This window comes from Panthera pardus, unplaced genomic scaffold, assembly GCF_024362965.1.
Source record: "Panthera pardus isolate Hobbes unplaced genomic scaffold, ASM2436296v1 HiC_scaffold_26, whole genome shotgun sequence".
Taxonomy (NCBI): Eukaryota; Metazoa; Chordata; class Mammalia; order Carnivora; family Felidae; genus Panthera; species Panthera pardus.
The window spans coordinates 22,547,383-22,564,144 of record NW_026526832.1 but is presented as its reverse complement, the minus strand read 5'-3'; the positions used below and the strand labels follow the sequence as shown (position 1 = coordinate 22,564,144).

The following is a 16,762-nucleotide window of genomic DNA, read 5'->3' as shown; positions in this document are numbered from 1 at the left end:
CGGGGTGGGAGCCCTGTGGTCCCAGCCTCCTCTCTCCTGCCTCTTACTGGAGATGGATGAACACATCGGACCCTCTGGCACCACGAGAGAAGTCCTTGGGGCTGGACAAGGTGCACACTGATAGCAGAGGGCCAGTGGTCAGCACCTCCCTGCCTGGACTTAAACTCCTGGCTGCTGGCTGCCATGGTCCCTTAAGGAAAACACTCTTTAGTACCCACATGGGGTTCTCATTAGATCTACTTCTTTTTTTTTTTTTTTACATTTATGATTTGTGCTCTAGTTTTTTATTTATTTTTATTTTATTTATTTAATTTACATCCAACTTAGCATATAGTGCAACAATGATTTCAGGAGTAGATTCCTTAATGCCTCTTACCCATTTAGCCCCTTCCCCCTCCCACCACCCCTCCAGTAACCCTCTGTTCTCCATATTTAAGAGTCTCTTATGTTTTGCCCGCCTCCCTGTTTTTATATTATTTTTGCTTCCCTTCCTTTGTGTTCTAACTGTTCTGTTTCTTAAATTTCTCATATGAGTGAAATCATATGACATTTGTCTTCCTCTATTTCACTTAGCATAATACCCTCCAGTCCCATCCACATGGTTGCAAATGGCAAGGTTTCATCCTTTTTGATTGCTGAGTAATGCTCCATTGTGTGTGTGTGTATATATATATATATATATATACATATATATATATATACACACACCACATCTTCTTTATCCATTCATCCATTGTTGGACATTTGGGCTCTTTCCATACTTTGGCTATCATCGATAGTGCTGCTATAAACATTGGGGTGCATGTGCCCCTTTGAAACAGCACACCTGTATCCCTTGGGTAAATACCTAGTAGTGCAATTGCTGGGTTGCAGAGTAGTTCTATTTTCAATTTTTTGAGGAACCTCCACACTGTTTTCCAGAGTGGCTGCAGCAGTTTGCATTCCCACCAGCAGTGCAAAAGAGACCCTCTTTCTCCACATCCTCGCCAACATCTGTTGTTGCCTGAGTTGTTAATGTTAGCCATTCTGACAGGTGTGAGGTGGTATCTCATTGTGGTTTTGATTTGTATTTCCCTGATGATGAGTGATGTTGAGCATTTTTTCATGTGTCAGTTAGCCATCTGGATGTCTTCTTAGGAGAAGTGTCATTAGACCTACTTTTGAGCCAAGGCATTTTGGTTAAGCTTGCTGTCCCTACCCCCTACTCCTATCCTCTTTCACCCTTAGAAGCCACAAGGGCTTCCCCATAGGCCACTCCTTGGGCTGTCAGAAAGCAAGGCTCCTCACCTGCCCAGACAGAGCAGGGGTGCTAGAGGGAGTCCCTCACACCTGGAGTGGGGAGGAATCAAAGCCCAAGGGACTCCCCATGGCCAAGAGGCTGGTCTTGAGGAACCGAGGAGAGTTGAAAGGATCCCAATCACTCATCCTTTTGGAGTTGACCTCTTTATTTTAAAAACCCGGATTTAAATGACTGAGGGTAAGCTGAAATAGAAAGACAGACTCATGAGGCCAGCTTCATGGACAGCCATCCTAGGCCAGTCTGCTTCCAGCTGGCTGTCAGGTGTAGACCAGGGGACTCCCATGCTGAGGCCTCTGTCTCTAGTCAAGAGAAGATTTACCCAGCTCTGCCCGGTGCACCAGGCCCCAGCTCTAACTCTTCTGTGATCCTCTTTGCGATTCTAGAACAGCATCTGCCTTGAGGTTACCTTGGGTGAGCTCCTCTGGCAGCACAGAAAGCTTCTGAACACAGGGTAGCCTTTTTCTAGGTTAAAAGAAACCCAACTCCACACCACAGTGGCACTGAACATGATTTCAGATTCTTGACCTGCTACTTAAAGAATTCCTTCATCAGGTTAGAAGTGGCCCTAAGGCTAGAAGGTAGGGTAGAGGGGGAGGAATAAGGAGGTAGAATGGCCAAGCCTGCAAGTGAACAGGTAGCTGTCATCGTGCCAGCGCAGGACGTGGAGGACCTCGCCAGGCCTGTCAGAATGACCTTCGAGGTCTGTAAGGGTGTTGCTGGCTGTCTACCTGATGTCCATTTTCTTTCCCTCTTCCTTCCTACCAGAACCTCAGTTCTGGTCAGGTATCTACCACCTCTCATGCTTTGGGGAAATTGAACCCTAGGCCTTACTGGAATTGTGATGGTTCTAAGCCAGGTGTTGGTGATCCCCTTCCCCCTGGTCATCATGGGTTTAGGAAGGGTCATGTGACCCACTTATAGCCATGGAACATGAGAGTAATACTGTCCAGAGGCTTTGGGGAAAGTTTTTTTCCTTCTAAAGAGTCACAAGTAGAAGGCCATCTTTCTTCCTCTCTATTGCCATATCTGGACATGATGCCTTGAACCATCATGCTACAGACCTGAGGATGAAACCAACATGGGATAGAAATAGAATAGACAGAATAGAAAAACACAAGAGAATTCCGGATATATGGAACCAGAGCCCTAATGTTGCATTGCTGTCTGCCTCTGGGCTTCTTGATATGTGAGCTAATACATTTCACAGTTGAATAAAAAATAAACAAAGCACAACTGCCTCCGTTGCACGGATGGCTCCCTGATGACAGCATGGGTGCCTTCATCCATCTCCCAGACCTCACCTGGCACATTGACTTGCCAAAAACAGCTGCAGTGACCTTTGTGAGTGCCCTCTACCTGTTATTCATTCATTTCAGCACTCCCTGCTATCTACAGGGGTTCTGCTATCCATTGCTTCCCTAAATGCCAACACCGGGACATAGACTACTATCGCCACGCTCCTGTGTTTTCGTGGGGCCGTGTTTCCGGCTGAGGGAAATCCACCAACACACTGAGTGCCTGAACCATGGGTCACTTGAGAGTTCACCCCTGCCACCTACTTCAGCCGCAATTGCCAGACATATAAAGAATCCTCATGCCCCGGGGCCTTTGCACTTGCCACTCACTCTTGCCCACCCAGAAAACTCTCCTGTTCATCCAACAAGTGACAGCCCAAATGTTGCCACCTCTGGATGGAAAAACAATTGCTGTTATTTCTCTTGTTCCCATAACACTTCTGTTTATGTCCTTATGTAATGCCTAAACTATATGTACTTATTCACTTATGCATTTGTATCTTTATTAGGCAGTGAACTCCATAGAATAGGCTTCATATGATGCCGAGCATATATAGAGGTTCTCAGTAAGTGTGTAAGGACAGAATGAATGAATTTTGCATATAATTCTTTACTCATTTATTTAGCCCCTATTGCTGGGGTCGACGGAGGATGAATGCCTTTGACATCTCTACAAAGGGGCGGATCAGCGTTCAAACAATGAGTAATTTCAGTGGATGCCCATGATGCGGATGATGAAGACAGGACGCGCGTGAGCCAGAAGGAAGCCTTCATGGGCTTGTGGATGGGACCAGATAATGAAGCCTGGATGGCAGGACAGATTTAACATATCAAGGCCTTTGCCCTGAGTCCTGTGCCCCTTCCCATGTCTCCCTAAGTGTTTGGTCTTACAGGATCACAAATATTAGCATGTATTTAGCATTAGTACTTTTTCTCCATTGATTAGTATTTTCTTGGGACTCGTTACCATTCGCCTGTAATTCTCAGCAGCTTTTTACATTTGGTTGTTTCATTTAAGGTGCTCGCAGAGTAATTATTTTCTTCCAGGCACTCTTCTAACCACCTTCCCAACCTTAACTTGTATAGTCCTCGGAGGTAGCTGCTGTTACCACCATTAGAGTTGAGAAAGAAAGGCTGAGGGAATTGGCTGAGCTCACTCAGCAGGCTGGGCCGCATCCCTCCCTGGGCAGTCTAGCTGTAGAGCCAGGCACGGAGCTCTGGATGGGCCGCGCCCAGAACCACGCTCGGTGAGATTTCTTGAATGAGCAGCTCGCTGAACATCTTGCCGTGAACATCTTTCCCCAGTGTTCACCACGTCTCCTGAAGAGATAGCTGCAGGCTCCCCACTGGAACAGTTTTGTTCAGCAATCTGAAACAACCACCAATGCTAAGACCAAAGCACGTGTGGGATTTCGTGGCCCAGCCCCAAACCTCCTAGAGGCCCGGCCACAGTTCTGTTCATTTAATTCTCTCTGGTCAGCTGACCTTTCCTTGCCATCCAAGCCATGTGTGCGGTCAGACTCGGCTCAGCTTCAGGACATTGGGGATGGTTGAGTCTTGAGGCCAAGCAGGGTTTTTTGTTTTGGTCCGGGACACAGTACACGGCTGCTGTCTACTTTAGGTTTTTTTTTTTGCTGCTTCCAGGCTACTTTGGCTTGTTCTGTTCCAGGAGGGCATTCTAGGCCATCGCAACTGCCCACAGGTACGACCCTGGTGGGCTTGGGGCAAAACCCAAGTAAAAGGGGTCAGCTCCTTCATCTTGGTAGTTTTCCACCTGGGCTGGGGAATGGGGATACCGGAGAATCGTGGGCTGACCCCTGATGTCAGACGGGCTTGAAGCAGCCATGACTTGTCCCTGTCTTCTCTGTGACCTCAGCACTGCTCTAGGGGAACAGAGAGGAGAACGAAAACGCGACTATTTATTATGGGTTTCGTTACTAGCGGGGGCAGGCTGGGGTCAAGAGACCGGGGTCAAGGCCCGTGTCCACACGTCACTGTCTGGGTGGCCTCAAAGCGGGCACTCAAGGTTTCGAGATGCAGTTCCCTTACCTGTATGTAAGCTGGCTCCAGGCAGGCCCCTTCCCTGGGCTGTGCTGAGGTCAGAGACAGAAAGTAGGTTGGAGGTCACCAGGGGCTGAGTGGAGGGGCCGAGGTGGGGTGCTACTGCTGAATGGGTACAGGGTTTCTGTTGGGGGGGATTAAAAAGTTTTGGAAATGAACAGTGGCTGTGGCTGTAAGGCATTGGGAATGTAACAAACACCGCTGAATCGTACACTTAAAAATGGTAAAAATGGCAAATTGCATATCACACGTATTTTACAATGAGAAGAAATTAAAAATAAGTAAATGCCCCGCCGTCAAAAGAGAGAGGAGATATCCCTGTAAATTCAGGCAGAGCTGAGGCACCAAGTAATTTCCCATAAAAGAGAAAAAGGATTGCCTATCACAGTGGCCAGCACAGAGGTCAAGCACACTGGCAGGGGCTTGGTGGGAATGTGAGGAGGAAGTCCTAAGAAGTGGGTGGGGGAGGGGCTGCCTGGGGGGTCGCGGGGTTGGTGTCACTGAGGGATGCCCACCATGGTGCACGCGGCAGCCTGACTGCGTCGGGAAGGTGCTCAGCTCTGCCACGAACTCCTCTCCCATCTGCAGCAGCCCCGCGGGCTCTGGGGCAGCCCTGCGGCTAGGTTCCTACCAGGCACAGTGGGAAGGCCAGGCACTTGATGGGGAGGGCTCCTGGCAGGTGCAGGAGCCACTGGTGGGCGCAAGTGTGCTCATTTTCTCTGGCATCCCCAGGAGCCGGGGCTGTGGGTAAAGCCTCTTCTGGGCTGTGCTCAGTGGCAGTTATAAATCTCACCAGCAGCCAGGGTACTCCAGGCTAGAGACGTGGAGCCCCCCCCGCCCCGCACAGGTGTGCACGCTAACCCTGTGCTCTCAGAGGCCATTTGAGGAAGCGACTTAGAGCCACCTGCCAGCCGAGACCCGACCCACGTCCTGGGGCTTGCCACCACCACCCCCGTCAGCATCACCAACACTAGGGCTTACCGAGTCCTCACTGTGAGCCAGCCAGGGCTCTGAGTGACTTTGCCTGCCCTAGCCCCCGGCGTCCCGTGAGTGTACGAGGCAGGTGCCATGAACGTCCTCCTCAGGGCTCAGTGAGGCGACGCGGTGCCCAGGCACGCGCCCCCCAGCCCCAGGCAGGGGAGGACGCTCGCTTCCTCCTCACGATGCTGCCGTAGCGTGGGGCACAGGCCTGCCGCGGGCCGAAGAGGAGCGGGATCCTGAGAAGAAGGCCGTGGAGGAGGAAGGGTCGGAGCCTCTGCAGCTGCCCCTGACTGAGCTCCAGGGCCTCGCCAACCGTCCTCCTGGCACGGGAGCCTCGCCCCGGCCGGGAGCGGAGCAGACAGACTCCGTGCCGCCGTCACCTCCCACGTCAGGAATCTGCTGAGGGTGTGATTTTATTCCCCCACGATATTAGGCTGAGGAGAGGATATTGGGCAAAATATATTGTCCCCATAATTCATATTAATGGGAATTCAATGGTGGTAACTTGTCATCTGCTAGATTAGGAGGGAATATTGTGTTAGAAAGGCATTAAAAAGGCGTTATGAATTGGGTTCCATTGCATCACATCGTGTTCCTTGTAAATAATTGAGGAAGAAACTGGTGCTCAGAATTCGGGATTATCCATTTTTGAGATCCCAGCAGTTCCCTCACCAGGCTGATGGGGCCCCATTGATCTGACAGCTCACACGGCTGGGGGGAAAGTCTGCACCTGGCAGGTCCAAACGTTTCCGGAAGATGAGCATTACGCTTCCAAACACGTTCTTCCTCCCAGAAGAAATTAGTAACTGCCACCTCCAGCACTAGACTCTAGGTTGTTTCTTGAAGAATCTTTCCAAGTCCAGACAGTCTGTGTCCCTTGCAGGGGGGCTCTGGTGGCATCACTGAGTCAGCAGCAGCCATGCCACCACCACTCACGCCCACCTCTGGTTCCCTCGGCGGCGAAGTCTGGAGCACCGGTGCACCCACATTCAGTCAGCGGGTCAGGCATCGACAGCTTCGGGCGTCATGGAACGAGCCTTGGTTGGAAACACCCATCTCCAGTGGGCTTCTCGGTCCTGCTCTGCCACCTGAAGGTCCCATCACCTGCTGTGGTGCCGTGCCTCCCCTTTACCTCAGACCCCTGGTGTCTCCTGGTCCCATGAAAGATAAATAGGGCTTCCTGGCTGGGACCCAGTTCTGTGTTTTGTTGCCAAAGCCAAGAATTTGACTCAGAACAGAGTAGGGGAGGAAGCTCCAAGTCTTTGCCCCACGTGTGGATATGGGCAGAGCCAGTGAACCCTCGTCCCAAGTCTCTGGCATGAACTGTTCAGAAGGCCCGACACCTGACCCCGCCCTGTCTGGGGACTCCGGGGGCCGAAGAAATTCTGTGACCACTGCCAACCTTGTGGGCGGTTCTGAGGCAGCTGGTCAGTAGAGGTGTTGTTTCACGATTTCAAATATGACCGGTCAGAAAGCGGGGCAGGGGTGACTGGAGAGGTGGGGTAAGGGCCTGCAGTGTGAGGGGGCAGTCACGGCCAAAGGTTTGGTGGTTTTGAGGAGGGCAAAAGTGATCATTGGTTGGCCAACCACAGTCAGTGATCAGTCATGCTAGGGAAACCCATTGCACATCAGATGTAAGTATTTCACATACATCCTGGCCTGCACAGTGACGGCACTGGGAGCCCAGACTCCAGGTTTGAACTGCCAAGTTCAAATCCTGATTCTTCTACCTTCTAGCTGTGTGACCTTTAGCAAGTTACTTCCCCTCTCAGAGCCTGGCTTCCTCCTCTATAAAACGGGATAATAGTACTATCTATTAATTGGGTTGTGGGGGAGATTAAACAAATTAATATCCCAAAGCACTTCCAGCAGTTTCTGGTGTCTAGGAGACGCTCTGTAAGCATGATCTATTGCTATTATTACCTGGCCTTCATTGTGCAGCCTTCTCCTCTGTATCTGTTTCCCTCCTTGCAGAATGTGGGTCCTTGAGACATAAGATCCTGTCTCAGGCTTCATATTGGGAGAACCTCACACTTGCCTGCTATGTGCTTAGGAAATAAGTGTTGACTTATCCAATTGTATTGTGGGTAGAAAACGGTGTAGTCATGGAAATCACTTGCTTTACTTAAAAAAAAAAATAGCTGTGCACTCTGGGTGGCTCAGTCGGTTAAGCATTTGACTTCGGCTCAGGTCATGATCTCATGGTTTGTGGGTTTGAGCCCCGCATCAGGTTCTGTGCTGACAGCTCAAAGCCTGCAGCCCACTTTGGATTCTGTGTCTCCCTCTCTCTCTGACCCTCCCCTGCTAGTTCTCTCTCTCTCTCTCTCTCTCTCTCAAAAATAAATAAACATTTAAAAATTTTAGAAAATAGCTATGCACTTCTGAAAATCACATTCCCCTTTTCATGGTCAAATATTCTCATTTCAGAGAAGTTCCATGATGGCTTCTTGTTTTGTGTGGCATCTCAGTGATCGGAGTCAATAGCCCACAAAGACATTAAATATGTATTTGAAATGCATGTAGCTCCTCACTGATTAAAAGGATCCCAAAGTAAGGCATTTTGCAAAGCAATTACAATGCCTCCTTGAAAAGAAAATCATCTCCTCTATTTGATGATCTCAAATCCAGAGCCGGTGCCTTGAACAGCCCTGGGCTCCAAGCCACATTCTGTTTGTTGGTGTTTATAGTGATAGTTGTGCTGTTGTACTTCTTTTATTTTGTTTTTGCTTTTTAAAGCATTTGTGGAGGTCCAGGCACCACTCCAAGAGCTTTACATGTTTTGTCTCAGTTCTTACAATAGCCCCGTGTAGTAAGCCTACAATTATCCCCATTTTGCACATGAGGAAACTGAGTCCCAGGGAGCCTGGGGAGTTTGCTCAGCATGCCAGCTCCTATGTAGTAGAAGTGGGATTTGAACCCTGCCTTTTCTTACTTCAAAGCCCAAGCTTCTCGCTCCCAAGTCTTTTACCCAGATGCCTGCCATGAGATACCTCCTGGGAGCCTCAAATATAAAGTGCCCAGAATTAACCTCTCTGTCCTCAGCCTCAGACCTGCTCCTCTCCTGCACGCCTGGCTCAGAGCTGGCCCCCCACCTGCCCAGTTGCACAGCCACCTGGAGTCTCCTCTCCTTCCCCATCCCTGTCGCTGCCACCAGGTCCACCTTCAGGACACCATCAGATCTCACCTAGAGGACACAGACAGCCTCCCTGCCCATCTCCCCCCTACATCTGCTCTCCCTCCCATCCATTCTCCCCATCGCTGCAAATCTGACCTTGTCACACCACTGCTTATGTACAGGACTCATATATGAATTTGGGAGACTCCAGGTAAAAACTCTAGCCCATCACTGGGCAAACAGGAAGTGCTCAGAAAATCCTGGGGTTGTGGGAGACAATATATGCAACGTGAATTTTGTTTTATAGATAAATTCCTGGGGGCTGATTTTTTTAAAGAACTGGATGCTCATCTGAAAAAATACAAAGTATGCCCGTTTAGACGATGACATCTCACTGGTTTCTACCATGGTCCCCTGAGGTTGTGAGACACCTCTTGTCTGTGGCACAGCCTGTAGAAACGACTGGCCTTTTAGTGTCCTTCTAGTCCTCGTGACCCCATCCAGCATTTTGCACATCGCTCAGATGCTCTCTCATTTATTTATGCAGCAAATGTCTACATTTTGTTTACCGAGAAGGTTCTGATGGCCCAGCTGGTTCGGCAGGGCCTTCTGTGAGCACAGCTTCCCTCTCGGAGAATAACCCTCCCCGCCTGGGCACCCCGTTTGTGACGAATGACAGCGGACCTCACAACGCAGCCACACACACCCCGCTCAGCACTGTGGCTGTGTGTTTGTACCTAAGTTCTGGAGTGCACCCTACAAGTTCAGCCTTTGAAAAACTCCCCCAAGACACAAGCACTCAATACGTGGGTTGAGTTCTGATGAACTTAAAGGTAGTTTGCTGCCCCCCTGCATTTCCTTCGGATGCCACGCCCGAGTCAGGAAACCAGAGGTCTTGCTCAAAGTGAACAGCACGGCCCCCAAGCTCCCACCTCCAGTGCCTCCCAACTACAGTAGCTGGATCATCAGGACAAGCCACAAACGAGGAAGAAAAATCTTTTTAGACTGGAAAAATAGGGCTGCTGCTGTTTTATGGTGGTGTGGTTTATGGTTTTCAAACATTTTAATTAGTTTCATTTTTAATATAAATGCACCCTGATGTTTTGTGCAGGAAGGGCACAGTTCTTAAAATCTCAGAAATAAAGTAGGGAAATGACAGATTGGCTATTAAAGCGTCATACTCAGATGTGTTATTATTATTATTGTTATTTAACATTGCTGAGCCCCAACGCTGAGCCAGGAGGGATAGTGCAGGGTGGAGCGTGGAAAGGTCTAGAGGTGCCTACAATTCAGGGTGGCGTGTTGGGGGGCTCGAGGGGGGCTGGCAGCTGCTTTCTCAGCTACCAGAGGCTGCCCTGCCCCACAGAGACTTCTGAGGCTGCCGGTCACTAATGTGGACTGAGGACACAGTTGCGAGGTCTGGGTTCTGTGCCCCAACCCCATACTACGATCATTTGTGAACTTGCTAAGATTTCCCAGCACCTCCAGCCCTCCAAGGCAGAGATTTGAGCTATCTTTTTTAAGACAGGCCTCCTCCAAAGAAACCCATCTCTTCTTTAAAACATTTGACTCCATGGGGCGCCTGGGTTAAGCTCAGTCAGTTAAGGGTCCAACTCTTGATTTCGGCTCAGGTCATGATCTTGAAGTTCATGGGTTCAAGCCCCATACTGGGCTCCGTGCTGTCAGTGCAGAGCCTGCTTGGGATTCTCTCTCTCTCCCTCTCTCTCCGCCCCTCCCCTACTCCTGCTCTCTCAAAATAAATAAATAAACTTTTACAAAATAAAATAAAACATGCGAATCTATGAGAAAGCATGGTTAGACAGGCAGGATTTTATTTCAGGGACACTCCATTTAGTGGGTTAAATAGTGCCCCCTCCCAAAATATAGGTCCACCCAGAACCTCCAAATGTGACCTTGTTTGGAAATAGGGTCTTTGCAGATGTAACTAAGGTAAGGTTCTCAAGGCGAGATCTTCCTGGATCAGAGTGGCCCTCAGTCCAATGACAAGGAGGATCCTTTTAAGAGAAAGCAGAGGGAAGGTTGACACACAGAGATCAGAGTGACGCAGCCACAAACCAGGACCACTCGCGGCCACCAGAAGCTGGCAGAGATTAAGAAAGGACTCTTCCCTAGAGCCTTCAGAGAAAGCATGGCCTGCCGGCCCCTTGATTTTGGATTCCTGGCCTCCAGAACTGAGAGAGAATAAATTCCTTTCATTTAAGCCCCCGGTCTGTGGTAATTTGTGGCGGAGTCCTTGGGAACTACCGCGCTCTACGAAAGTATCTCATCCTAGCACCTCCTTAAAGAAGACCGCCTGAGTGGGGCTGGGTTTTCTCAAAGGACGCTCTCGATGCTCTTGAGTTTAATCCAGGAGCAGGATGGCCTGCTGACCTCTCTGCTGAGTTGAAATGAAATGCCGTCACACCTTTCTCCTCCGTGTCAAAAAATGTTTCCACAAGCTTTCTAATGACCACATGCCTGCTTCCTGGGACGTGTGGACTCCAATTTGGAAAAGTTCCAGAGGGCAAGTAAAGCCAGAAGCCAGGTGCTCCCATGTCTCTCTCCCACCCTACAGCAGCGGTCCCACCGCTGGGAGGGACCTGGTGCATCGCTTAACAAGTGTTGGGTGTCTGCAGACAGAGACACGGGCATATGAATTTAGGGTGAGACTTCTACTGTGGCTGGAGTCGGAAAATGGGAATGGACAGATTCTGCCGGTTATACCTCTTGCAGAAGGCTCTTAATCAAACGCAGAGAGCTATCAAGGAAATTCTTTACATCCAACAACCACGCAAGACAAATAAAAGCTCTGAGCCCTAACTGCTCCCCTCCTCTCGCTGACTTTAATTTGGAAGGAAATTCTCTTTGCTGCCATCTCTGCTCCTCTTTATGTCACTGTAAATGAAAGGAGAAGAGTGTTCTGGAGCATGGCCTTGGCCACACCTCACCTTCAAAGATGACATGTGGCATGATTGGTGGCAGGCCATTTTACAAGAGCTCCAAGGTGAGTGTGGTGCTGAGAAGACTCCTACAAACCCACACACCCACCAACACAGAACTACCCGAGTGGAAGCCAAGGCTTACGAGCCTATTTCAGGAGACAAGAGATCCCCAGGCCGGCTCGAGTCGGCCAGGCGGGTCTGTGTAATGTCTCCTCCCCAGCTGCTCCCCTGAGCCCGGGTATGAAATTAGCTTGCAGCCCAAGTGTGTACCCAGCTGTTGCTGGCAGCCCAAAGCCCACCCTGGGGCAGGCGTCAGTGCTGCTCAGAGGATATTTATTCTTTAACCACTTAGGAATTGGAAGCAGAGCTGTGTATGGTGCTCCTGGAGAAAGGCACACTCCTCCCAGATTTACCCTTTGGGGATTAAAACGGCAGAAACTCTGGGAGCAGAGAATCTACATTTGGGAAGTATTGACTCTGCCCAGGGGCGTTCAGGCTGGTAACTTCTTTTTTTTTTTCTTTTTCTTTTTCTTTTTTAATTTTCTTTTTTATTTTTTTTAAATTTACATCCAACTTAGCATATAGTGCAACAATGATCTCAGGAGTAGATTGCTTAGTGCCCCTTACCCCTTTAGCCCATCCCCCCTCCCACCACCCCTCCAGTAACCCTCTGTTTGTTCTCCATATTTATGAGTCTCTTCTGTTTTGTCCCCCTCCCTGGTTTTATATCATTTTTGTTTCCCTTCCCTTATGTTCATCTGTTTTGTCTCTTAAAGTCCGCATATGAGTGAAGTCATAGGATTTTTGTCTTTCTCTGACTGACTAATTTCACTTAGCATAACATCCTCCAGTTCCATCCACGTAGTTGCAAATGGCAAAATTTCATTCTTTTTGATTGCTTAGTAATACTCCATTGTATATATATACCACATCTTCTTTATCCATTCATCCATCAATGGACATTTGGGCTCTTTCCATACTTTGGCTATTGTTGATAGTGCTTCTATAAACACTGGGATGCATGTGTCCCTTCGAAACAGCACACCTGTATCCCTTGGATAAATGCCTAGTAGTGCAATTGCTGGGTCGTAGGGTAGTTCTATTTTTAGTTTTCTGAGGAACCTCCATACTGTTCTCCAGAGTGGCTGCACCAGCTTGCATTCCCACAGGCTGGTAACTTCTGTCTTAGAAGTGATCTAACAACTTGGGTTTAATTTCTTTGGAGAAGCATATGAACTGTTTGACCTAATCACATCCTTCCAAGCCTTTGGCTGCACTGTAACCCCAAGGTGGCAGTGCTGGAGCAAGTCCTTGGGCACAGAGACTGGGGGATGACTGTGGGGAGCAGAGAAAGTCCAGGGCAACACCACTTGGTGTAGACACTTGGCTTCAAACAAGGGAGATAAAGTGGAAGGCTCAGACCGTGGTACCTACTAGACCCCCACAGTAGGAACTGCCACGCAAGTGGGGTAGATGCACAGAGACTCCAAGGGGCCCTCAACAAGGCCAAACAAATGATGGATGTGTTAGGTTGGCCTCGTCTGCAGGAGACTGCTCCCAGGAAACAGTGCCTTTAAAGGCCGGGGTGGTTCTCACAAGCTCTCAGCAACATGGCAGCTGAAATCGGTATAGGAAAGGAGATAGATTACAGGAGGTGGAATCCGTTACTGAAAGATTCTTGGAGTCTAGCGGTGATAGCTGAAGCTCACTGCTAACCGAGAGATTTATGTGACAAGATTATCGATGGTATTAAGCACATTTAGAAGAGAGGATTATACCTACTTCTGGGTCAGTTCCGTGCCACCAGGCCCTGGTCTGGCCAGCGTGTTAACAGATGGACTCCTGGCTGCATGAAGGTGAAGCTAAATATTTGCACAGTCACAGGAGAGGGGGGCGGTGGGACACAGACGATGAGTTTAATGCTTGGTGGCTACGTTCAGATGCAAGGCGAGGATCCACTCGGGGTCTCTACGAAATCCGGGAAGGCTCCATTTCTACCTCCTCCCTTCCCTCCCTGCCCCCAGCAGCCTCCCCAGACCTTTGCTAGGTGACCTTCCTCCCCGAGAGGAGGGGACCCACACGTACCTGCAAACAGAAGGGTACGGTCGGAGGGCATCAAGGGATGGCAGGAAGGAGACTTCTCTTCTGGGAAGAGCAGACTCTTCTCGAGAGGAGGAAAAGCACTGTCATTGCTCTGCCACAGGAGAGCTGAAAAGTAGACCAGGCAAAGCTCTGGAGGACATGCTGCTGGGAGTGGTTCTCCGTGGCCTTTCAGAGGGTGGCTGTGATGTGGCCTGGCGGGCCCCTCTCATCTCCGACGCTTAAGCCCAGCCGGGAGCCAACACTGAGCGGAAGGAGGCCGAGTGGCAAGCTCTGGTCAGGCTTCACCATCTAGCGATACCCCCCCAGCCCCTGACTCAGGGATTGTTGTGCAACCCTTGAAGTTGTGAGCAGAGCTAACTTTCAATGTGACCTCGGAAAATGCTACTTTCTGAGAATCGTGGTAATATAACTGTAAGCATAGAATTCACCATTTTCTTTATTTTTTTTTAATGTTTGTATTTATTTTTGAAAGAGAGAGAGACAGGGTGAGAGTGAGGAAGGAACAGAGAGAGAGAGGGGGGAGACATAGAATGTAAAGCAGGCTCCGAGCTGTCGGCACACAACCCAACACGGGGCCCGAACTCATGAACTGGGAGATCATGACCTGAGCTGAAGTCAGACACTTAACCCACTGGGCCACCCAGGCGCCCCAACTTTCACCATTTTCAAGTGCGCAGTTCAGCGGCCTTTCGTACCCTCACGAGGTTTCTCAACCATCGCCACTGTGCAGTTCCAGAACATTTTCATCACCTTAAAAGGAAACCCAGACCCACTCCACAGTCTCTCCCCGTGCCCTGCTCCCTGAAAGCGTTACTCTTTTAAAGTAAGCGTGATAGAGTGCCCTCATGGAATGCTGTCTTTGCCAACGTGGAGGGAAGAAGGAGGGCCAGGGTGAGGGTCATCGGCCCCTCCTGGAGAGGCCGTGCCCCACTGCCTGAGCATGTGGCAGGCTGCATTTCAGTTGTCTGAACTCTTCTTCCCTGCCCCGCCCCCCCCCAACACTCTGCCAGCACCTTCTTCCCTCTGTGACCTCAGCCCCTAGCATAACGGCACGCACTTAAAAAGCTTCAGCCACATTTGTCGGACAGAAGGACATAAAAACCAGTAATTCAGTAGCTGATACGCTACTTCTCATTGTTTGGGGACATACTCTTTGTCCTCGACTTGTCACACTTGTGAACCCGGCACAGAAAGAAGCCAAACCCAGAGTAGGAAGAAAAGGGCCTTCGTGTCATTGCTTTTAATTAGATGCCCTGTTAAATTGCAGCAATTTTGTACTGTGGTTCCCTCCATGTGTCTAGGAGCTCTGAAGAAGCTCTCAAACCAAGAAAACCACGAGTTCATTTTATTCTTTCCTCCTTATTTTCTTGCAAAGGCCAATTTACTTTTTTTAGACATTTTTGCTTTTTTGCCCGCGCCATTCGTTGGGATTTGTGTATATAACAATGCTCCTTTCACAAAGGGGGTTAGTGTGGTGGGGTGGAATCCCCGGGCCCCCCACTAATCACTTTTGATGGAGTAGGACTTGGAGAATCAATTATTTTGCCTCGTAGTCTGCAGAAAGTCACTGTTCCCTCGCCTGCTTACATGGAAATAGAAGCCACCGGGAGAGCTGTTCCCTCCCCCCTCCTCTGCAGCCGCCCTGGCCGCCAGAGTCCCCACTCTGCTCCCTGGCAGGACCTGGAAAGATCAAAGGGACAGATGACAGTGCTTGGCGCCCATTTGTCACTCTATTGGAGGGAACCAATTGCAGTGTTAACAGTCAGGCTTGGTCCCGTGTTTCATGAATATTTTAGAATGTTTGCTGGCAGAATTCTAACTGTTCTGTGTCCTCCTCGGTGTACGTGTCACCCATATTCCAGAGCTTAATGGGGGCTTTGGCGGAAGGAAGCACCTCTTCTCCATTAGTCTCCTTTATTATCCTAAAACATGCCGGCTAAGCTGTTCCGTGTCCAGGGTCTAAAGTCCCCTGTGGTCCTTCTCGTTCTTGCTGCACACCAAATCCCGACACAAGGACAGGAAAACTGGCTTGGGTTTTATCGACCCAAAATTTAGGGGCTAGAGAAGAAAAAGCTTGTGCGCTGGCCCCCTTGTGACATTTCTCTCATGTGTCGTCGGCCCGCTCTGCAGCGCTTTGTTTCTGAAAAGCCCTCTCCCCTGCCCTCCGCCCACCCCAACCCACCCTGTCCCCCGGACCCCATCTGTGGCCCACGTCCCTGGTCGTTCTCCACGGAAACCTCTGACGATTCTGACATCCTAATCCCTGCCATGCAGTTTGGGCTTGACCTGTCCCCTCTGTGCGTTTCCTGACGATCCAGTAGCAAGGTCTGCTGCACCTCTTTGCCTGCCCATCACTTAGCCTGGCATGAAGCTGGACACCCGTGGGCCTCAGAGAGGAGGCCATGTTGGTAGGAGGCCACGTGGGGCCCAGGCCTCTCCCTTTCCCGGTGGGAAGGCACACTGACCCGCTTGGGAGCAGGCCAGGCAAGGAGGCAGCATCCTGGGGCCTCAGCACCCCCTCGTCACCTTCAGCTCGCCCCGTCCCCCTAGCTCCGAAGGGTGCTCCTATCACGGGACTTCCCAGGCTTCCCTAGGGCACCATGCCTTGGAGACAGATGCTCTGGCCACAGGCGAGTCTGTTTTCCCATGTCTGCGGTTTTTCTCCATGCTATCATAGAGGTACCTCTGGGCTCCTCACTCCCCGTGATATTTGTGACCAGTCCTGCCTCAGCTCCCTAGGGACAGAGGCTGTCGTCACAGAGCTGTTTTTAGGAAGGACAGGGCAACAGACTCGATCCTTTGCCGAGCAGTCACATGGAACACAAATGAGACTGTGTGTGCCCAATGTCTCCATAAACGTTGAAATGGAGAAAGGCTGTGAATCCCACGTACCTGACCGGCTTCCTTTGCCTGGCTCCACCTTTACATGGCTCTGTCTCACACCAGGGGGCCAGCCACATGCACC

General features: G+C 50.1%; 1 protein-coding gene across 3 annotated transcripts in view; it reads left to right on the top strand.

Annotated features, from left to right (window-relative positions):
• Positions 1–16,762, top strand: part of KLHL29 (kelch like family member 29) — a 311,078-nt gene that overhangs the window by 173,218 nt on the left and 121,098 nt on the right. The window lies entirely within an intron of this gene.